The sequence below is a fragment of the Calidris pugnax genome, unplaced genomic scaffold, assembly GCF_001431845.1.
Source record: "Calidris pugnax isolate Ruff unplaced genomic scaffold, ASM143184v1 scaffold317, whole genome shotgun sequence".
Classification (NCBI taxonomy): Eukaryota; Metazoa; Chordata; class Aves; order Charadriiformes; family Scolopacidae; genus Calidris; species Calidris pugnax.
Window position 1 is genome coordinate 1,116,473 of NW_015091111.1, and position 6,632 is coordinate 1,123,104.

Below are 6,632 nucleotides of genomic sequence, written 5' to 3' on the forward strand. Positions count from 1 at the left end.
TACACCACTGTTTCACACGTTTTGCTACTCGCGTTTCTGCAACTCCCAAGTCATCTAAACCAGGCTACCTACTGGTACCACAATCTGCCACATACAGCTTCTCCAGATGAGAATGATAGTGCTCATCCAAATAAAAAAAAAAACCACACCTGGTAAAAGTTAACCTAGAAAACCCAGAAAAAAAATAGCATTTTCTATTGTCCAAAGAAGTTAGCATTAAATAACTAAGCTGACAGTTTATTTTATATACAGAATAAATCTGTTACAGTGATTTGTAAACTTATTCTGCAAGTGGTAAAATATTTTGGCAAATAATTTATGTATTCCAATTAAGAGTGATCTCAAAGAAGAAAGCTTACTAATAGTTGAGATAGAGAACCAAGGTTATTTATGTGGTGTACTACTCCAGCGATTAAAAAGCGGTAGATTCAGATTACAAAACACATACTAAGAGGGCAAAACTGTTAAGCACATCAAAATGCATTTTAAAATTAAGTAAGACTACCATGTCTAATTTTGTTGAGTAGTCAATCATACATTCCAAGAATTTGACAAAAAAAACCATCAACAGTTGGTACTTCTAAGTCATGTAATTAGAGCTCAGAGCACATCAACATATTTAAGTAAAAATAAAGGAAAAAAGTAAGCTAAATTACTTAGCAGGTAACTAAGAATTTTCTGTTATGTAATTCAGGCTGGTTGACAATAAATTTTAGAAACAAATCTGACTCTAAAATGCTAGATTTGACTTTTTAGAAAAAAGTAAAACATGCCGTAATTATAATTAAGACATTCTTAATCAGCTGGACTCACAAGTTTCAAGTTGCTTAGCTTAATATTGTTACTTGACAACAGTGAGGAAATTGAGGCATAGGGAGCTAAGAAGCACACCTTAAAAAACAGCCAGACCACCAAAAAAATGTTACAGATGTCCCTCCCATAAGTAATTTCTTAATAACTATTTACTACTTACATCATATTTGTTTGCCAAAAAGCAAGAAAAAGATTTTTACCTCTTCACAATATCCACAGCAAACCTCAACACTACACCCCGCTTAAGGAATCTCTCCACTGGTCCTAAGGCATAGAATGGTTCAGGTTGGAAGGGATCTTAAGGGTTATCTATTCCAACTGTCCAACTGCCACAGGCAGGGACGCCTCCCACTAGAGCAGGTTGCTCAAAGCCCCATCCAGCCTGGCCTTGAACACTTACAGAGATGGGGCACCTACAACTTCTCTGGGCAACCTGTTCCAGTGTGTCACCACTCTCACAGTGAAGAATTTCTTCCTAAAATCTAATCTAAATCTCCCCTCTTTCAATTTAAAACCATTACCCCTTATCGTAACACCCCTCACCCCTAACATCCCTTCCTGATAAAGAGTCCCTGCCCACCTCTCCTGTAGGACCCCTTCAGGCACTGGAAGGCTGGTACAAGCTCTCCCCGGAGTCTTCTCTTGTCCAGGCTTAACAACCCCAACTGTCTCAGCCTTTCAACCTAGGAGAGATGCTCCAGCCTTCTGAACATCTTTATGGCCTCCTCAGGACTTGTTCCAACAGGCCCATGGCCTTCTTATGTTGGGGGCCTCCAAGGGGATGCAGTACCTGTTTCTTCTGATCCATGCCTCATCAGTTTTCAATGAATCTGCAATGACGCATTTATTGGTAGTCCCACCCATTGCCTGTTTGCATAGTGTCGTGCTCATAAAGTTAAACCACTTGCTTAGGGAAGTGAAATGTTACTGCTTTTACTACAGGCATCGGGATGGTGTTAAGTAAAGATAAAATGGGCCAGCTAGCAATGACTGAAATTAGGCCTCTGAGGAAGAGAAACCAGACCAGAATGGTTTATTTCAGAAGAAAAGAGTACATCAAGTCTTGATCGCTTCAACTACAGAATATTTTCATTGTCTGGTCAAAACTGAGCATGTTTGAAGACAATTTTGTACACATTAGAATGTCAGATGAAACCCATTGTCCAACCAGCTGCTTTGGCATTCGCTGCTGACCAGAGGCAATTGTTTTCGCATGTGGGATAGCCCACAGTTAAGCCTTAGATCCTATAAACATAACTGTCAATTTGGATGAACAAGAAAACTCCCAATCCGCTTTCAGCTAGGATTTTAGGGCTTACTCTGTTGCACCACATGAAAAAAAAAAATTAGTCTTCTTGTACATAGTATCGAACAATGCTTTTGGTTTCTATAGCTACATACAATTAAAGGAAAGTATCTACATGTGAGGAATGCTTGAAAAGACTTTGCATAGCCTAATACATGACAGCAACTGGAAGAAAACGGTCAAACAAGGTTTTCCACTACATCTAAAGTCAACTGACCAAACAGGGATTAGTATTCGCTTTTTTTAAAGTAAGCTACCAGTTTCTCCAAACCACCAAGTTTAGTCAAACTCAAACAAGTTTAGACACCTTCTGCAAATACAGATGCAAGAGCTTTAAAAATACCAGCAGTAGACAGATAAAAAAAACCAACAACCAATGCACGAGCCACCAGAACAGAAACTCAGCTTTTAGGAATCCCTAATATATAATATTTTCTTTTGCAATTTTCTAATCTTTAATATGTAATAAATAGATTTTATTCCAAACATACCAAGACATATGCCAAATTCAAAACACTGCACTGTTGTCATTTTACCTTTAATGGGAATTTCTGAAAAGTCACTACAATTACATGTAATGAAAAGAGTGTTAGAAAAATTACCAACATAAGCAGCAATTGAGGCATGTATTCTAAGTTACTTCATAAAAGAATTACAACAGCAGCAAGCTCAGTAAAGTTTCTTGGTATTTCTACACTGAAGGAAATTTAAATCTATTGCCCACTGATGGATGTAGAATTTCATAGAATCATACTACAAACAATTTTATTTTAGTTTACTCTCCGGATAGCCTATGTTAAGTGAGGTAAGTTTCAAATTATTACAGAAGTCATTTTTGCAGCCATCAGTGAGCTTCACACTGCTCTTTGCTTTTATGTCCTACTCTTATTCTCTGAATCTAATACACTCTTTGCAGAAAAAGAAAAAAAAAAGCAGCATGGCATTCTTAAAGCAACGGTGTGGATGTGTAAAGAATGAAGAATATAAAAGGATATGAAAAAGGATGTAACATGTGGTGGCTCATAGCCTTCCCAGGAACATAAAAGTAGACAATATGCCCTTCCTTGAATAGCTAGTAACTAACATCACATTGCACCTGTTGAAGCATATGGGCACCTCATAGAAGTTAAAAAGTAAACTTTGACAAATTAAACAATTACATCAGTTCTGTTTAAGAAGCAAGTTATCAACTTGCTCAATATCATATACTGAAGTTTTATGACATGACCGGATGCAGAACAGTTTCTGAAACACTGTTGGGCCTAGAACAAAATCCTGTCACACTAAACAACCCCAACTGTCTCAGCCTTTCAACCTAGGAGAGATGCTCCAGCCTTCTGAACATCTTTATGGCCTCCTCAGGACTTGTTCCAACAGGCCCATGGCCTTCTTATGTTGGGGGCCTCCAAGGGGATGCAGTACCTGTTTCTTCTGATCCATGCCTCATCAGTTTTCAATGAATCTGCAATGACGCATTTATTGGTAGTCCCACCCATTGCCTGTTTGCATAGTGTCGTGCTCATAAAGTTAAACCACTTGCTTAGGGAAGTGAAATGTTACTGCTTTTACTACAGGCATCGGGATGGTGTTAAGTAAAGATAAAATGGGCCAGCTAGCAATGACTGAAATTAGGCCTCTGAGGAAGAGAAACCAGACCAGAATGGTTTATTTCAGAAGAAAAGAGTACATCAAGTCTTGATCGCTTCAACTACAGAATATTTTCATTGTCTGGTCAAAACTGAGCATGTTTGAAGACAATTTTGTACACATTAGAATGTCAGATGAAACCCATTGTCCAACCAGCTGCTTTGGCATTCGCTGCTGACCAGAGGCAATTGTTTTCGCATGTGGGATAGCCCACAGTTAAGCCTTAGATCCTATAAACATAACTGTCAATTTGGATGAACAAGAAAACTCCCAATCCGCTTTCAGCTAGGATTTTAGGGCTTACTCTGTTGCACCACATGAAAAAAAAAAATTAGTCTTCTTGTACATAGTATCGAACAATGCTTTTGGTTTCTATAGCTACATACAATTAAAGGAAAGTATCTACATGTGAGGAATGCTTGAAAAGACTTTGCATAGCCTAATACATGACAGCAACTGGAAGAAAACGGTCAAACAAGGTTTTCCACTACATCTAAAGTCAACTGACCAAACAGGGATTAGTATTCGCTTTTTTTAAAGTAAGCTACCAGTTTCTCCAAACCACCAAGTTTAGTCAAACTCAAACAAGTTTAGACACCTTCTGCAAATACAGATGCAAGAGCTTTAAAAATACCAGCAGTAGACAGATAAAAAAAACCAACAACCAATGCACGAGCCACCAGAACAGAAACTCAGCTTTTAGGAATCCCTAATATATAATATTTTCTTTTGCAATTTTCTAATCTTTAATATGTAATAAATAGATTTTATTCCAAACATACCAAGACATATGCCAAATTCAAAACACTGCACTGTTGTCATTTTACCTTTAATGGGAATTTCTGAAAAGTCACTACAATTACATGTAATGAAAAGAGTGTTAGAAAAATTACCAACATAAGCAGCAATTGAGGCATGTATTCTAAGTTACTTCATAAAAGAATTACAACAGCAGCAAGCTCAGTAAAGTTTCTTGGTATTTCTACACTGAAGGAAATTTAAATCTATTGCCCACTGATGGATGTAGAATTTCATAGAATCATACTACAAACAATTTTATTTTAGTTTACTCTCCGGATAGCCTATGTTAAGTGAGGTAAGTTTCAAATTATTACAGAAGTCATTTTTGCAGCCATCAGTGAGCTTCACACTGCTCTTTGCTTTTATGTCCTACTCTTATTCTCTGAATCTAATACACTCTTTGCAGAAAAAGAAAAAAAAAAGCAGCATGGCATTCTTAAAGCAACGGTGTGGATGTGTAAAGAATGAAGAATATAAAAGGATATGAAAAAGGATGTAACATGTGGTGGCTCATAGCCTTCCCAGGAACATAAAAGTAGACAATATGCCCTTCCTTGAATAGCTAGTAACTAACATCACATTGCACCTGTTGAAGCATATGGGCACCTCATAGAAGTTAAAAAGTAAACTTTGACAAATTAAACAATTACATCAGTTCTGTTTAAGAAGCAAGTTATCAACTTGCTCAATATCATATACTGAAGTTTTATGACATGACCGGATGCAGAACAGTTTCTGAAACACTGTTGGGCCTAGAACAAAATCCTGTCACACTAACCTTCATGTGCAGATCAAGTTTCAAACAAGAGGGCATACTTACTTTGCCTCCACTAATTTAATCTTCTGCACTTTGAAGTCTACACATTGAAGCTGCCAGTTTGAAAGACTACCTAATACAGTTGACAGCAGCAGATTAACAAAGTATTGTAAAATTAGAGATCAACTGCAATTTTACTACTGCATTCAGCACCTCTGAGCAGCACTGCCATTCAAATATTATCCATGATACCACTCAGGAACACCTACCTGGAGCACCCACAACAGCGGCGGCTACTCCTTCTCCAGAAGGCTAATCTCACATAAAGCTGACCAAGGCATGCAGACTCAAACTCACAATAGTATCTACCAGGGTCACACTTTCTTGGTATTCCACATCTCACCTTCCAAAGCATAGATAAGCATGAAATGGCAGTGTGTAAACAGTTCACTATAATAGCAAGTATCTGCCATCTGCAAGTTCCAAGTCATTAGCGGTGCCTGTTAGCCAGACCATTCTCACCAACCAGCTTCCAAGCTAAGGAAAGCTTCACAGAGCCCTCATGGAGACAGTAACCGAAGCCGTTTTGGACTGCCAGACTGACAGCCAAAAGGCTGAGTCAGAACTTTCTGCAGAGTATCATGTTCAGAAAGTCCAGCCCTTGGCCAGGCACATCGCTGCTCCTCAGCCACCTCCCCGAGGGGCAGATGGCAGGCACGGGGAGCAGGGAATTACAGAGCAGCAGCCGTAGGAAAAATAACCCACGGAATCCTTTCATTAATTAGGTTCTCTTCAAGAGAGGATTACATCAGTGGGAAACAGAAGGGCCGATGCAAGCACCGTAATTACTTATGACAGGAATACACGACGTGAAAAGAGCTCTCTCCACCACAGCCGCACGTCATTAAGATGCACCAGCGGCGGCGGTAAGGCCGGCACCCGAGGCAGGCCGGCACGGAGAAGCGCCCCCCGGGCCGGGGCGCCCCGCCGCTCGGCTCCCCAGACCCTCCGCAGGATGGGGGGGCTGCCACGAACCCACCCCCACAGCCACCCGGGACGGGGTGGGGGGGAGCAGCGCCCTGCCCGCCCTGCCGGCCTCCCGCCGGGCAGCGGGTCCCGCCTCAGCCGCCGCCCCTCTCCTCAGGCAGCCCGGCCGAGCACCGGGGTAAAGCCCACACCGCGGGGTAACGCCCCGCCCGCCGCAGCCCCGGCGGCACAGCCCGCTGAGGGAGGGAGGGAGGGCACGCCCGCCCGTGTCCCCCCCCACCTCCCCTCGGACAGCCCAGCCCAGCCCAGCCCAGCCTAGCC